This window comes from Equus quagga, chromosome 19 (genome assembly GCF_021613505.1).
Source record: "Equus quagga isolate Etosha38 chromosome 19, UCLA_HA_Equagga_1.0, whole genome shotgun sequence".
NCBI classification, from domain to species: Eukaryota; Metazoa; Chordata; class Mammalia; order Perissodactyla; family Equidae; genus Equus; species Equus quagga.
In genome coordinates, this window is record NC_060285.1 from 7,369,701 (window position 1) to 7,386,791 (window position 17,091).

Below are 17,091 nucleotides of genomic sequence, written 5' to 3' on the forward strand. Positions count from 1 at the left end.
ATGCGGGTGGGGGTGGGGACCAGGCAGGCAGGGGGAGGAGGGACGGGCAGGCTGGGCTCTCCTGAGTCCCCAGGCTGGGCAGGGTCAGCTGGAAGGAGAAGCCTGGGAAGGCCTGATATCCAGAGGGTCACCTCCCTCCTGGCTGTTTAGGCAGCTGCCAGGTACCAGGAACCGAGATGAGCTGGAGATAAGCCCCAGGAGAGCAGTGGGCAGCTCAGAGGGTAATCTACCCTGGGCAGCCTCAGGGCCTCCGCTTTTGCTCTTCTCCTCTGACCAGAATGTTCTTTCCTCATTGAGGATTGTTGTGGGTTGAATAGTGTCCCCCAAAAAGATATGTTGAAGTCCTAACCTGTGAACATAACCTGATTTGGAAATAGGGTCTTTGTAGATGTAATGAAATTAAAATGAGGTCACACTGAATTAGGGTAGGCCCTAAATCCAGTGACTGGTGTCTTTATAAGAAGGCCATGTGAAGACGGAGACCCAAGGAGAACTCACTGTGCCACTAAGCCAGCTCCTCAGCACTGAATGTGGCTGCCCAGGATCTCAGGTAGCATTTCTCTGGTTGCTTAACCCTCCTCTGCCCAACTCCGGGAGCAGCCCTACATCCTCCTGTATCAGAGGAAGCGTTTTCCCCTATCAATCTCAGAGACCACCCTGAAATCAAAAGGACCCACCTGGGGTCGGGGGAGGTCCCAAGGACTGCCCTCCCCTCCCCCCAAAAGCATGCCTGCTCAAGTCAATTTGTTTAATGACAGCGCGAGTACCTCCACAAGCACACCCCCAAACCTCAGAGGTGGGCAAGGTAGCCTGGTTTGAGTGGAGTCCTTTTAACTTCCTCTGTGATTTGGGGGTCAGGCGGTCCCAGGGAGGGAAAGGGTACCAGGATTTTAACATGGAAGCCGGGCCTGTTTCTTTCATACTTCCAAGCACAGTGCTAGTACAACACGTTCATTGAAATAACATCTAACCCATCTTCTACTCTAAACCAACACTGTCTTTTGACAGACGGGAAACTGAGGCCCTGGCACTCCCCAGGGCATCGCTGTGTAAAGGAGATCTGAGGTCCAGTGATGTAAGTATGTCCCAGTGTCAGCTCAGCAATTGGCTCCCAGGTGACAGCATTTCTCTGCACTTCGGTCTCCCTATTCTTGAAAGAGAATAGTAATACCATCTTCTGGGGATGTTACCAGCCTTAAAGATAGCGCTAAAAACCTGTGTGCACATTTTCCATTAATTCAAGCAACAAAAACGTTTTGAGCACCTCCTGTGTGCCAGGCCCTGGGGATACAGTGGTGAGCACCACAAAGCCCGGGTCCTGACCTCAAGGTGCTGCCTATTTGATAGAGAAGGGCAAAGAAGCGCAGTTACACTCGGGTGATGAAGTGTTATGATGAGGGGGCACGGAAGCAGAGATGAAAAGGCTGCAGATCTCAGGAGGGCCCAAAAGAGCAGCAACAGCCCCAGGAAAGAAAAGGCGAAGAACGAAACCCGCCACCCCCAACTCGTGCTGCCTGAGCCCCTTCTTCGTCTCAGCCAATCAAGCGTCAGCGTCGCCGGCGGGCCGACAAATCAGGAGCCGGAACAGGAGCGCGAGTCGCAGGCCAAGGCTTCCCCGGGGAAGGCGGCCAGAGTCCGCGCGCCCCGCCCGGCCCCGCCCGGCCCCGCCCAGCCACGCCCAGCCACGCCCCCGCCCTCCTCGCCTCGCCCCGCCCCGCCTCGCCTCACCAAGGCCCAGCCACACCTCACCCAGGCCCCGCCCCCAGCTCCAGGCCCCGCCCAGCCCCCCCCAGTCCCCGCCCCCGGTCCGCCCCCAGCCCTAGTCCCCGCCTCCGGCCCCGCCCCATCCAGCTCAGCCCCATCCAGGCCCCGCCCCCGGCCCCCCCAGGCCCCGCCCCAACCTCAGGCCCCGCCCCCGGCCCGCCCGGCCCCGCCCAGGCCCCGCCCCGCCGCTTTCAGCCGCGCCTGCTGGAGCCCGGTGGCCAGTGGCCGGCCGCTGGGGCCCAGTATTGTCCTAAAGGCCGAAAAAAGAGGAAAGCCGGGAGGTTGGGGGACAGCCACGAGACCGGGAGAGGATTTATAACATTTTCTTTCGCCGACAGTACTGCAAAATGTATGAAAGAGAGGGCGCCGCCGGGACAGGAGCGTGAGCGCGGGCAAGGTAAGCAGCCCCGCCGGCTCGCCGCGCGTGGGGGCGCCGGGGGAGGTCGGGCACCCGCTGAGCGGCGGTCCCGCGGGCCGCGTCCCCCGGTGCCCTGGGGTCTGGCGAGCCTCGAGCGGTGTGGACGCGGCCCCGGAGCTGAGGCGTCCTCAGTGACCTGGGGGATGCCGGGGCGGTGTAGACGAGCGGGAGGGGTCCGGCCGGGGCGCCCCCGGCATCCCGAGGTAGTCAGGACTGATCCCAGAGGCTGAGGTTGGCGTCCGCGTAGCTCGCGCCGGGAAGCCGGTGGAGACGCGGACTGGGACTGAGGCACCCTCCAGCGACCCGGGGCGGGGGAGGCCGTGTGGACACGCGCCAGTGGTTGAGGCGCCGCAGACTCGCGAGCAGGTGTAGACGCGGGCGGGCGGCAGTGGCGGAAAGTTTGCTGGAGTGCGCGGGGCGGGCGGCGCGGAGGAAGCGGCCGGGGGATCGGCGGCGCTGGGGCGGGGGCGGGCTCAGCTGGAGGCGCCGGGGGGACCCCCGAGCCCCAGCCCGGCTGCTGCTGCGGGGGTGGCGGGGGGACGGTGGGGAGGGAGAAACGGAACTGGGTCCTAGAGGAACGCCGGAGGGGATGCGTTTCGAGCCTTTCAGACTGGTCCTCCGAGGGCGCCCTGTCTCCCTGGAGCCTGGGGTGTCTCCGTTGCACCTGGAGGGATCCGGGGGCAGAGGCCGCCTGGTGTCCCGACACACGCTGGTCCGCCGCATGGGGACGCAGACTTTTCTCTCCTTCCACTTCTGCCTCCAGGAGGAGAAAGGGTGGCAGGCGTGGGAGTGGGGGTGCGGGGCGGGGGGGCCCTGAATTGGGACCCCTGGTCTGCCTCCCACTGCCTCTCTGTGGCTTCAGGTGGCCCCACAGCACCAGGGGAGGGAATGAATGGAGGAGGCAAGGCAGTCTGGGAGTGTGGCTAGTGCCCACCTACCTGGTCCTCAGGGCTGCTGGGCCTGGGGTGGTTCTGTGGGGCCGGGCATCTCTGGGACAATCTCCTGTAGGGGACGGAAGACACCCAACCCCTGTCTCTGCCACAGGGGCAGGGCAGAAGGGAGCCCAGGGGCGGGAGGAGATACCTACATATCCAGGGTTGTTCGTAGGGCCGCTCTGTCTCATCCGCCACTACTCTCCGTGCCTTTTGCCCCATTCTTACTCCCACACCCTCCTAGTTGCTATGATTCCTCCTACCGTCCCTTGCACATGTTGTTTGTGTTTTTGATCAACAAGTAGTCATGAAACATCTACTATGTCCCAAGCACGGGCAACTCACAGGTGAACAAGACTGACCCAGTCTGTCCTCCCGGAGCTTCCAGACCAGTGCAGTGACATAGATGAACAACAGTCAGGATGGGAAGGGGGCATGGGGAGGGGAGGCAGCCTTGGGTGGGCATCAGGGAAGGCTTCTCTGCAGAGGTGACAGTGATTCAGAGGGATTAATGCCTCTTCATCCTTTGGGCCTCAGTGCCAGTGTTACCTCCTCCAGGAAGCCTTCCCGGACCTCCCTGACCTGATGCTTCCCCTATGACAGGCTCTGATAGCCTAGGGACCACTCCCTTCCTAGACATTTTTCTGTCATTATTTGGTTAATGTTTGTCTCCCCCCATCAATTGTAAATACCATGAGGGCAGGACCTGAATCTCTTGTGGGTAGGTGATAGCAAAGCAAATAAAGGATGAGCAGAATTTCCTCAGAAAAACGGGAGCTGCTGGGCCAGATCATGCATCCAGATGGCGGAAACTTTCCTTTCCCTTCCCCTCGCCCGAATCCTGGGCTCCACACCCTGTTTGCCGTTCACAGAAACAAAGTGAAGGAAACCAGCAGGCCTGGTGAGGAAGAGGGCAGGGAGAGGCCTGGCGCAACGACCCACTGAAGCACCAAGGCTGGCCCGCCCGAGGGGAAGTGGACCGTGGCGGGGAGGCCAGGGGACAGGGGCTGTCCTGTTCTCTGAGCTCAGACCAGCCTGCTCCTCATTATTCTGTCTCAGCTCTTGGAGGCCGGGTTTCCTTCAGATGCTGCTCTGGGAGAAGGTGCTGGCCAGCGGGGTCCCCAGGATGGCCAGGGTACAGGGCCCCAGGACCTGCCTGGCCTCCCTCCACCCCACTCCCAATCCTGGGCGGACGGGCCCTTGGGCAGCGCCTCTCTGACCCAGAGTCAGGCCTCGGGACCACAAATTTGCTGCCCAGGTGACCTGCAGTTCATTTCAGCTCCTGGCTGGAAAGAGGGAATCGAGCTTAGCAGGCTCGAGTCTTGTTTTTATTTTCTGTAGTTTCTGTACTCAGTGCATTTCTCCCTCCTCCGGCTCTGGCGGCCCTGCGCTCTGGCCCCTTTCCTGTGGCAGATTACGCTCCCGCCCCGCCGATGCCCGACAAAGCTTTTAGCGCCCCCGCCCTCCCTACTTCAGGGGATTGGGGCCTGCCTGCGCCAGGAGAGAGTGTCTGCATGCTTTCTTCAGGCTGCGGCAGGGACAGAATCAAAGTGGCCTCCCCCCCCCCCCCCCCCCCCGGCCCTCCTGACTGGAATGGCTTTAAAAAACTCATTTGCAATGATTTACTCCCTTCTGTTGTGTGGGGATCACTAGCATTTTAAATATGTATTTAAATCAGATTCACTGCTCCTGGTTAAACCTTAGCTGCCTCTCCCGTGCCCCACCGCTCCCCCCAAGCAGAAAGAGCACTGGATTCGGAGTTCAGGCCAAGTTCTGCTAATGATGGGCTGTGTGACCTTGGGCAAATTACTTAACCTTTCTGAGCTGCCATTGGTTCTTCTGGAAACTGAGGTTAATGATAATCCTTCTCTCACAGAGTGTTGTGAGGATGAAATTAGATAACATTCAGGGAAGAGCTGTGTAATTCCAGGCCCGTGTTTTCTGTTCCCTAGGACTGGCTGTCCTGCTAATTAGCTTGGTGACCTTGGGCAGGCCACTCAGCCACTCCTGGCCCTCAATTTCCTCATCTGAAAAGCACAGGGGTTGTTCTAGGAGATGAGGCCACAGAGCACCCCCCACCTCCAGCCCTGAGCCCCCCTCCCCTCCCACTGCCCTCTGCCAGATGCCCTCTCACTGGCCACCCCTTTTCTCGTTATCCAAGCCCTTGGTTCTAATTGGAGACGGTCCCCTCCCCAGCTGCCTCTCCTCCCAGCTCCCTGTGAAGTTGTAGGTTCTGGGCCCCAAGGGCCTGCCGTTCTTGGCTCCCTTTCATGGGCAATTAGCCGTGATGTCACAGGCCTTGGAGGTGGCCTCAGTGGGCACATGGCCAGGCCGCCGGGGAGCCAGCACCCTGCTCCGTCTGTGGCCTGTGGGGCTCCCCCGGCCCCGGGGTCCCCAAGGCCAGTTGTGGGGAGGCAGCTTCGCAGGCAAAGCCGTTTCCACTTCTGTGCTTTATGACTCCTTGAAGCCCCGAGTCTCAGTGTAAATTAGCTCTACGCTGTGCTTTTGTTGGCAACTGTCTGCTTCTTGGAAGCGAGGGGCTTTGTCAGGAAGAACAAAGCTGTTTGGTGTTTTTCTGATTCGGGGGAAGCGTGCTCCTGGGGCAGGGCTCGTGGCTTCTCCGTGGCAGCCCGGGAGTCCTTGGTTCTCAGGCTCGCTGGTTTTGTTTTGGGTTTTTAAGTCCTATGGCTTAAGAGTCACATATGTTTGTGTGTGTGTTGGCTGAGGGATATTTTCCCTCCTTTTTGGCTTGCACAGTGTATTCTGTGGAAGCTAATTCCAAGGACTGAACTTTTCCAATCACTGCTTCAACAGCTTTTTAAAATCTGGACCTAGTTACTCCTGTCATCCGTGTGTAAAGATTTACAGAAAAATTCCAAACCCGAGGGTGGGCAGCCTTGAGGATGTACAGCTCCTGGCAGGGCGCGCTCGCTGTGGACCTGAGGTCAAAGCCGAAATGTTAAGTGCCCCTGGGACAGGAGGTTGGGGGTGGGGAGCATGATCTGCTCAGTGCCAGACATCTGGATATTTAGCCAACATCTGGGTGGCTGGATTTTTCAGGTTTCTGCCTGACATTTAATATCACAAACATTGGGCCTGACTCCCGCCCCTCTGCGTCCCCAATCCACGCAGCCCCTCTCCCCCTTTCCTGACGGGTAAGAACCATCCATCCTCTCCAGTTCCTCAGTGCTTTCCCCCTACCGGAAATCTGATGGGCTTATGACATCATGGCTGGCTGCTGAGCGACGAAGTGGATGCCACAAAGAAATCCGACATGTCAGATGGATTCTGAAATCAGTTTCCCCCCGGCCGTAGTAACAGGCGTGAAGTCGGGAGAAGGTGAGCTTTGTGTAAAAAACAAAAAATAAAAGTAACCCTTGCCTTGTATTAAATACAATTTCTTAAAGCAAACAGACCTTTTGGACATCATCCTATTTCAATAGAAATGCTGGTTTTTATGAATCAATCAGACCCGAAGCTGCCTGTGTACGCTCCATTTCTGCTGAGTTTTTGTGTGTCCTTATTCACTGATAAAGGAGGAACTGGGGATGGTTTATCTCCCTTCGTTATTCAAATGGGATAGCTTTTTTTTTTTGAAGCCAGTGAAATTCACCGGGTAAATTGCTGGTTTATGTTTTTCTGGGAATCCATTTTTATGGAGCGACCTTGCACCTGACCTGATCTGCAAACACTGTTTCCCTCTGCTGGTTTTTCTGGCTGTGGAACTGTTAAGAGGATGCCGTTAAGCCGGCTTTTTGGTCTCCTCTCGGCAGGGCAGGGCCGCCCGGTGGACCGGGGTGGTTGTTGGGATAAAAAACCTCTTTGAAAGGATAAAGTCAGGAGGGGAACAGCTTGTAGAGGGGCCTGTGACACAAGCCCCAGGAAAGCCCCAGGGCAGCCGGGCAGAGGGATCCACTGCCTCCCCATCCTCCTCAGGGGACCGAGGGCCTCAGAAATGGCTCCCCACTGCAGGAGGTCACCCCTGATGCAGGCCCAGGTTAAAGGAAGCTCAGGGCTCCACGGGTCACGCCTGCCAGGCCCCCAGTGAGGGCATCTGGAGTCTAACAGACCTGGACCGGAGTCTCAGTCTCTCCCTGGACCAGCTGTGGGGCTCGGGGCAAGTCATATCACCTTTTGGTCTCTGCCCCTGTGGGTGGGCACCATGACCCTGCCCTGCCCACTGGGAGAATGGATAGTGCTGGACGCTCCCGATGCCCGGCCACTTCAGAGGGCTCCGGGGTCAGTGTCAGAGCCGGGAGAGGCCAGCAGCCACCACCTGGGTTTCACCCCGGCTCTGCCAGCCACTGTCTGCATGACGACATTGATCTGTGGGACCTTCTGTGTGCCTTCGTTTCCTCACGTCAAGCCGCAGTGATACTAGGACCAAGCTCACACGGGGCCGTTGTGAGGACTAACATGGTAGGCGCTCACCGAGGGCCGGCTGTCACTGTGGGGTGTGCCCCGAGCCCTGCAGGCAGGCTGCCGGGTAGGACTGTCGGGCCTGGGACGTGAGGGATGTGTCGAGCTGAGCTCAGGTGGAGGATAATCAAGGACTGGCTGTAACATCCCTCATCTCTCTGCACAGAACTTCCCATGGCTCCCTGTCGCCCGAAGGGAGCAGAGTCCCCCAGGTACCTCACACTTGGGCCTCGGCACCATCTTTCCCCGCCTTCCTCCATCCTCCCCGGCAGCTGGAGCACGCTGCCTTCTGTGGACGCAGCACTAATGGGCAGGTCACGTTACTGAGCACCTGTGTCACTTTATTCTGGGCACTTTACGTGGATTAACTCATTTGATCCTCACACCAGCCCGTGAAGGGAGTGTGGTTTTCATTCCCTATCATTTTAGAGGCAAAAACGGACAGCTCTGGGGCTAAGTATCTTGCCCAAGGTCCCAGAGCCTGGATTGGAGCTGGGGGTCAGGCTCCTGCACTCATCCGTGTAAACCCAGCTCCACTGGCTCCGGGGGGCCTTCTGCCTCCTGTTTCCCACCTCACCTCTGAAGCCAGAGCCCTGCCTTCCCCGAATGCCTGCCCCATCTCTTTCTGCCAAGACTCTTACACTGCCTCGGCCAGGAGGCCTTCCCAGATTGCCCTCCCGCCGCATCATTGAGGGATGCTGGCGGTGCCACACGTGCCCCTCTCAGGGTGTGGCTCTCCATGGTTGGCCCTGGGGCCCTTGTCCACCTCTCCTAGAGGCCAGGAGCTGGGCCTTGGCCAGTTCTGTGTCCCTCACAAGGCCCTGCAGGCCAGGTCAGCAGGCATTTACTGAGGACCTACATGTGCAAGACACGGACAGGTGCCCACACCCAGCCTGGGCCTCCCTCCCAAACTCCAGCCCTGTCCACCAGCGCCTTCTGCCACATCTCCGTTTGGATGGCCACAGGCAGCTCCACCTCAGCAGGTCACAAACCGAACCCCTGAGCTTCACCTCAAACCTGCCCCCCTGAAACCTTCCCTCTCTCAGGTAATGGCCCCTCCATTTTTCCACTCACCTGCTCAGGCCAAAATCCCCGGGATCATCCTGACTTCCATCTCCCTCTCCGTCTCTCTCCTCCCTCATTCAATCCATCAGCAAATACCATTGGTTCTCCTTTCAAAATCTGTCAGCACTTTGACCCCTTCCCTGCACATCCACGGCTGCCACCCACGCTGGTCACCTGTGCAAGTGCAGCAGCCTCCTCATGGTTTCCCTGCTCCTCCCCCCCCCCCCCCCCCCCCCCCGCTGGAATCCGTTCTCCATTCTCCACCAGCCAGAGCGATCCTGTTAGAACTTAGGTCAATCCTGCACTCCTCCACCCAGAACCCTGCAGTGGCTCCCAGCTCATTCAGGGTCAGAGCAGAGTCCTGCCCGTGGCCCCGCTTGTCCCCTTTCTGACCTCAGTTCCCGCCACCCCACCTTGCTCATTGACCTGCTTGCCATTCCTCCAACATACCATGTGTATTCCCACCTCAGGACCTTTGCACCTGCTGTTCCCTCTCCCTTCTATACCCTTTCCTCTGATATTTACATCGCTCCCTCTTTTACTTCTGAGATCTGATCAATGTCACTTGCTTGGAGAGACTTTCCCTTGCGTCCTCCCCCATCCTGTCCCACTCTAGGGTTCTTTCCCCGCTTGGTTGCTCCTCAGCGCACCTGTTCCCACTTGACTTTACATTATACATGGATGTGTTTGTTACTAGGATGTAGCCTGCAGTGGAGCAGGCCCTGCCTGGCTTCTCGCTGCTGTATGCCTGGTGCCCCATGAGCGTTTGGGAATGAAAGTGGAGCTGGATGGATGCCACGCCGCACAGCACGTATCGAACACCTGGGCTGTGCCAGGTTCTGTGCTGGATGCTGACGTGATACTTGTGCCCAAGACCTCCGCCGCCCACTGAGCCCTCCACTGAGGAGGGAGACAGACACTGAGCAAGAAATCACAAAGCGCGTGCAGTTGGGGGGCAGTGTCCGGAACAAGCTCTGGGGAGGAATTGGTCCAGCTGGTCGGAGGGAGTTTCCTGAAGGAGGGGGCCTGCATGAGGTGGCTGGAAAGGTGAAGAGGAAGTAGGCAGGGAGGAGGGTCCGCTGGACAGGTGGGCAGGTGCTCCGGGGCTGAGGATGGCCCGTGTGGCCATGTCAGGGGGCCCGTTTCAGCCCACACTAAGAAGAACTTTCTTTCGGATATGCCCAACATGGAGTCTTTACAGGAGTGAGCTCCCTGTCATCGCTGGAGTTTCAACAACCTCTGCGTGTGGCGGAGGGAGATTAAGGTCAGGGCTCTGTTGGCCTGAGCGGTCCAAGTCTCCTTGGCCTCTCCAAGCCTCAGTTTCCTCATCTGTGAAATGGGACTGTTACTACCTAGCTGTCAGAGGTGCTGGTAGTCCGGGAGTGCTGTAAGCCGCCAGCCCTTTCCTGGCCCAGAGAAAGGGGCTGGTAAGTGCCACTGTCCCCTCCTGTGCCTCCCAAGCTTCCCCTGTCGCAGCTAGGCTCTGAGGCCAGAGTGGGGGGGGGGGCCACCTCCAGCAGCCCTGGCCCTGGGGAGCAGCCCCACGGACCCCTGCTGCCTCCCTGTCTGGGGAGCTGGGCGTCCAGGCTGGGGTGGGCTGGGCCCTGGTAGCAACTGGAGTAGTGGGGAGGCCCCACGTGACTGGACAGCATGGTGCTGAGGGCAGGCCGGGCCTCTCGCCACCACCGACACGCCTCCAGGAGGCAGGGCTCACATTTTGTCTTTGCAGTAACTCGCTGCTCTGGCCACAGCCCCACCCAGAGCTCCTTGGCTAGGAGATGCCAGGACCCAGAGAGCCGAGTGAATCTCCCCCCAGTGGGCTCCAACACCTGGGAACCTGGCGCTCCAGGCAACTGGTGTTTGTGGAGCACCTAGTCTGGGCCGGGGGCTTTCCTTACCTTCACTGGAATAATCCTTGAGCTTGAGCCTATGGTCTCATGTCGCAGACAGAAAGCCAAGGCTCAGGGAGCAGGAGCAACTTGGCTGAGCAACACCAGAGCCGAGTTCCATCCCAGGGCGTGGGCGTCCTCTGTCTGTATCCTGCCATCCCTGGGCAGGGCAGTGGAAGGAGCACTGGCTTCGGAGCCCTGGAGCATGATGGGGGGCACTCTGCGCTGTGCAGGAGGACAGAGCCTGGCACAATCCTGACTGCCCCCATTTCTTTGCATATTCTTTTCCCCCAGCTCACCATGCTCTTCCTGGCAGACTCCTCTCTACCCTGGGTCTCTCCAAGCTTAAGTGTCACCCTCTCTGAGAGGCAGGGCTGTGCAGCAGGAAAGGCACATGGGAATCCACGAGCCTGTCTTCAAATCCTGCCCTGCCACCACTGAACCTGGAGGCCAAAAAGATAGGGGAACAGCATGAAAACAGGGAACAGCATAGGCAAAGGCAAGAGGGTGTGAGTGGGCCTTTGAGAGCTGCATCAGGGAAGAGGGTGGAGCTGGGAGCAGAGCAGCGGGGTGCAGGCTGGGCTAGGCTGCCCTCTCCGTACTCTAGGCCTTTGCCCAGGCTGTCCTCCCTGCCGGGCCTGCCCTTCCCCTCCTCCTCCTGTCCAAACCTTCGTGCCTCTAAGTCCCCGCTCATCAGTGCTCCCTGTCAGTCCCTTCCTGAGCCACCTCCCTCAACACTCTCCTTCCCCGGTGTTCCCACAGCCCCAGGTGCTGCCTTAACTTGAGCGGTCAGTGTTGCGGGTCAGGCAGGTTTCTGTCCTGCCTCAGATCCACGGCTCAGATCCTGGTTCTGCCTGTTGCCCGCTGAGTGACCGTGGACAAGTTACTTCACCTCTCTGTTTTTCATCTGTAGGATGACAATAGCAGCCCTCCCTCCATTCACAGGGTTCTCTAGGGGATTAAATGAGGTTGTGCTTATAAAGCAGCAAACCACACTGCCTCCGAAAGTCAGCCAGCTGGGACACACACGTTCATGCGCATTGTTATTATTATTTGTGAGTCCCTTGAGGGCAGGGCCTTATGTCTGGTGCCCTGCTCATGGCAAGGGAGAGAGGGGGCTTGGTGAGCGCTTCTGGAATGAACGGGCAGCCCATTCTCCTGCGCAGGTGCGAGCTCTAGTAAAGCTACCAGTGACCTAAATAGTCCCCGTGTATTGAATGCCTACATCATCTTGTTTAATCTTCACCACCCTTCGACGTGGGGTAATTAGACCCATTTGGCAGGTAATATAATTGAGGCCTAGAGACTCGGCTGCTGGCCCGAAGTCCAGCTAGTGGGCAGCAGAGTCGGGTTTCGCACCTGGGTCTGGCTGACTTTGCTGGCCCTCTGTTGGTTAGGACTCTGTCCTGTTATGCCCCTGCCTGAATGGTCCAGACACCCCTCCCCGCCCTCCCGTGTGCCCTTCCCCTCTGCCAGGCCCCCGCCTGGACCGCTGGGCTGAGGGGATGTGGATTTGGGGGCCCACAGTGATCTGTCTGTTCATGAGTCCTGTGCCCTATAATACAACGCACACATGCACACACACGCACACACACACACGTGACCTCCAGGCCAACAAGTTCCCCGGTCTCCAGAGCCACGTCTCCGCAGCCGCATCCGTGTGAAGTCCCCTTGAAACGCCGCAGTCAAGCTGTCACTGCTCATCGATTTGTTGGCCTCAGTCCCCAAGCTGATCTCGCTGGAGCTCCCTTCTGCTCATCACTCCTGGGGTTGGAGGGGGCTTGGGGACTCCCCACCTGCGGCTGAGTGTCCCTGGTGCAGTGGGGGTGGCACGGGAGGGGCCAGCACTCTCCATCCAGGCTCATCAGGCCGCGGCCCCAGGGAAGCCCAGGACCTTGCTGGGGGCCTCCGGCAGCTCACATGACCTCTCTGAGCTCGTTTCCTCATTTGTTCAGGGACCCCACAACTCCACTCCATCCACTCTGTCTGCCTGGCCAGCTGGATTTGAGGCTCACGTAGGAAAATGAGGAAGACTAAAGGGGGGAAGGGCAGGAGAATGTAAAGTGGTGGTGGCTGGGGGTGACATTCCCAGGAAACCCGGCTGCTGGTGTTCTCCTGGGCCCGTTGGGGAAGGTGCTGTGTAAGCGGTTCTGAACCAAGCAGAGGCTGGGCTGGCCCTGGACTATCTTCCCTGGAACTCAGCTTGGAGCCCCCTGTGGCTGCGCCCATCCCGACAGCCTCTGAGAGAAAGAGGTGGGCAGCCCTCGGCGTGGGGGAGGCAGTGCCCGAGGGGCTTTGGGACTCCTTCAAGTGATCCTGGTGGGCTAGAGGAGCCAGTGGCCAAGGGATAAAGGCAGCAATGGGGCATGTAGGATCTACGTGGGTGCTGGGCCTAGGGCAAGCCAGCCCAGGAGGAGCAGGCCTGGACCCTGGAGAGCTTCATTCATTCCTTCGTTCATTCATTCCTTCTGCACATGTTTATCGAGCACTTCAATATACCTTGCAGATCCCGTCCTCAGTGCTGGGGACACAGCAGTGGCCAAGACCCCTGCTCTCACGGAGATGACATTGTAATGGAGGAACACAGACAAAGAACGTAATAAGGAAGTAAAACATCTTGCGGTCCAGAGTGATGAGTGCTAAGAAGAAAAATGAATCAGGGAAGGGAAACAGGGATGGGTTTTTTTTTCCATTTATTAATAAGATGTCCAAGGAAGGTCTAATTGAGAAAGTGACATCTGAGCAAAGATGGCAAGGAGGTGAGCTGGGGAGTCAGATGGCTCTCTGGAGGAAGAGCATTCCAGGTAGAGGGAACAGCCAGGGCAAAGGCCTGGAGCAGGGAGCACGCCTGGCAGGTCAGGGACCAGCAGGAGGCTGTTGTGGCTGGAGGGGAGTGAGGGAGGAGGAGGCGGCGTGGCAGATGAGCTCCGAGAGGAAATGGGGGCCAGATGGTGAGGCCTCCTGGACTCACCATTTGAAAGGATCCCTCTGGCTGCTGAGTGGAGAATAGGTGGGGGAGGTGCAAGGGCAGCCCCAGGGAGGTGGGTAAGGAGGCTGTTGGAAATCTCTAACAGGGTTTGCTGATGGATTGGATGTGGGAGAGGGAGAGAGCAGAGGTGTGGAGGATGGCTCCAGAGTTCTGCTCAATTTGCTGGAAAGGCCGCTGGGTCTAGAGGTTCAGCAGAGGCCCTGAGGCCCTGAGGGAGGAGAGAGACCCACGAGCGGGCTGGGGGGAGGACCAGCGAGGGGTGGGGCGTGGTTTAGCCCCAAACAGTCAGATGCCCTTGGCCAAGAGGGGGCTCCGGCTGGCAGCCCCTGGTGGATTAGAGAGCTGGGGCTCTCTGCGCCCACGGGGCCCACATGGATCCCAGCCCACCCTCAGGAAGGGCCGTCCTAGCTGTGCTCCGGACTAGGGGCTGGGCTTACAGTGGCCCACGGCCAAAACGAACCCTCTCCACTAGACCCTCCTTCCCCTGCTCTCACCCACACATCTGCCCGCCCTCCTGCCTTGTCCTCCCTCCTTCTTGTCCCTCCGCTGTCCTTCCTTCCACCCATCCAGCCCCACCTCTACCCTGACTTTCCCGGTACAGTCCCAGGTACTGGGGCAGCGTCCGTGAACTCGGCAGACAGGTCCATGCTCTCATGAACTTGACATCCAGTGTGTTGGGGCCTGAAGCAACTTCTCCACTGGCCAGAGTAAGACCAAAGGATACTCTTAATTCTTCCCAGTTTAAGGTCACTTGACAAGTTTGTGACTACATGTGATTTGATTGTTAAACATTTCTAAGTCATTTCAAATTAAGTCACTATCACTAAAAAACCCTGGTCAGGTCATGCCTCCTGGTTTGGGTTCCAGGAGAGACTGGCAAAGTTGAGGGCTACGTGCTGCTGAGGCTCAGGGAGCTGGGTCCCAAGGAGGCGGTCTTTATACCCAGGCACAGGAGGGGAAGGGGCATTTGCAGGGGAGCACAGCACTCCCAAAGCACAGAATAGGGGAGAGTGTGTGGAATGGGATGGGTGTGGAGGCTGCAAAGCCAGGTGGGCCGACCGTGGAGAGTCTCGTGGGCCCTGCTGGAGTGTCTGGCCTTTGTTCTGAGGGCAGTGGGGAGCCATCGAAGGCTTCTGGGCTGGGGAATGTCCCACTGTGTGCTGGTGGCACCATGGAGGACGAATAAGAACAGGCAGGTGGTTCGAGGTGGGGGGACCAGTGAGGAGGCTGTGGCCTTGGTCTCAGTTGCTGAGACCTGACCCAGGAAAATGGGGCATCGGGTGGGGGGTGGGTACGGGAAGCAGCCCAGGTGACTCAGTGGATCTGGGAAGGGGGCCGGCGCTGCCTGCTGGGTCCCACAGTTGGCTACTCACATAACCTCACACCAGACCTGCTCCTCTTACAGTGCTCCCCACCTGGGAAATGTCCCCATCCTCCCCCAGCCGTCTGCACCACCAGAACCTGGCACCATCCTGGACTCCCTCTCCCCTACAGTGGTGCCGTCTCCAAGTCATTTGGATTTTGGCTCCCAAACTCCTCCCCAGTGTGCCCCTCCTCTGCACCCGTGCAGCCTCTATCCCAGCTGGGCCCTGCCTCTCCAGGCCTGGACTAAGGCCATGGCTTCCTCCTGGCCTCATACCCCCAGCCTTGTACTGTTGGTCCATCCCCTGCAGAATAGCCAAAGGGATCCTTCTAGAACCTGAGCTTGTCATGCCACCCTTCTTATCCTCATGGTTCCCATCACCCCGAAGAAAGCCCACCGGGCACAGGCCCTCTGCACCCACACCTCCTCACATGTCCAGCCTTAGACGGAGCTTCTTGTTTTTGCTTCCTCGTTTGGCTAAGGTTTATTGTATGCCTACTCCATGCTGGCACCATGCTTGCATCGAAGGTCGGGACCTGTGTGAGAGGAGAGAGAATCGGTCATGGGGTCTGGGATCAGGTAAGGCCTCTCCGAGGACTGGACATCCGAGCTGAGATCCAGAGGATGAGTGGGGGGGTTTCAGGAAGAATAACTAGAGGAAAAGTGGGAGCCAGACCCACTGGAGGAAGCAGCGTCCTGTGCCCATATCAGGACATCCATGAACTGGTACCCACCATTGTCCCTAGATGGCAGCTTGGGAGGGGCAGGGTCGAGCCTGGGCAAGCGGGGGCCTGTGGGGTAGACTGAGGTGTGGGGACCCCATCTTTTTAAAAAAATAGCTTTATTGAGATATAACTCACTTAAAATAAAATTAATCCTTTTGAAGTGTACAATTCAGTAGTTTTTAGTTTATTTATGGAGTTGTGCAACTATCACCACTATCTACTTCCAGAACGCTTTTATCATCCCCCAAAGAAACTCTGTACCCACTAGAAGTCATTCTTCGTTTCCGCTGCTCCCAGCCCTTGGTAACCGTTAATCTACTTTCTGTCTCTGTGGATTTGCCAGTTCTGGACATTTCATGTAACTGGAATCAGACATGTGACCTTTTGCGTCTGGCTTCTTTCAGTTAGCATAATTTATTTATTTATTTATTTATTTATTTTTTAAAGATTTTATTTTTTCCTTTTTCTCCCCAAAGCCCCCTGGTACATAGTTGTGTATTCTTCATTGTGGGTTCTTCTAGTTGTGGCATGTGGGACGCTGCCTCAGCGTGGTCTGATGAGCAGTGCATGTCCGCGCCCAGGATTCGAACTAACGAAACACTGGGCCGCCTGCTGTGGAGTGCGCGAACTTAACCACTCGGCCACGGGGCCAGCCCCAGCATAATTTATTTTTTTAAGATCCATTCACATTATAGCATGAATCAGTACCTCCTTTCTTTTTATGGCCAAATAAGATTCCATTGGTACGGCTAGACAACCTTTTGTTTATCCACTTGTCAGCTGGTGAGCATTTGGGTTGTCCCGGTTTCGGACTATTATGGACAATGCTGCTATAAACACTCTGGACAGGCTGTGGTGTGGACACATGTTTTCATTTCTCTTGAGCAGATACCTGGAGGTGGAATTGCTGGGTTATAGGAAAACTCTGTGTTGAACCTTTCGACGAGCGGCTAGACGGTTTCCACGGTGGCTGCACCATTTACAGCCCCCCCAGCGGTGTTGAGGGCTCCGATTTCTCCACATCCTCGTCAACACTTGCCGTCGCCTGTCTTTTGATTGTAGCCATTCCAGTGGGGGAGAAATGGTATCTCATTATGGTTTTGACTGATAACTGATGATGTTGGGCATCTTTCCATACGCTTATTGGCGATTTGTATGTCTTCTTTGGAGAAATGTCTGTTCATATTCCTTGCCCATTAAAAAAATTGGGTTATTTGTCCTTTTATTGTTGAGTTGTAACAGTTCTTCATATTTCTCGATACAAGTCCCTTATCAGGGGAAAGGAGCTGGAACAAGGCCCAGGAGCCCGCCTCTGGGACTTCCCTGAGCTCCATACTCCTAGGCCTGGCGTCTGTCTTCAAGGTCTCACAGAGGGACTCCAGTGTCTCCTGGGAGGGTGGACATCTGCCCCATGAGTCACTTTCCACCTCCAGCTCCCTCGTGTCTGCTGCCTTGACCCACTCTAGACACAACGTGGTAAACACTTCATAGGGACCACCGTGCCTCCACCCACCAGGGCCCAGGGCC

General features: G+C 57.5%; 1 long non-coding RNA gene across 2 annotated transcripts; it reads left to right on the forward strand.

Moving 5' to 3' along the window:
• The first annotated feature begins 1,956 nt into the window (after positions 1–1,956).
• Positions 1,957–16,731, forward strand: LOC124230485 (uncharacterized). Of its 2 annotated transcripts, XR_006886193.1 has the most exons (4): positions 1,957–2,161; positions 6,294–6,453; positions 15,322–15,418; positions 16,453–16,731. It is a non-coding gene; the product is annotated as an uncharacterized LOC124230485 (long non-coding RNA). The 2 variants fall into 2 exon arrangements; XR_006886192.1 differs by lacking the exon at positions 15,322–15,418.
• The last annotated feature ends 360 nt before the right edge of the window (positions 16,732–17,091 follow it).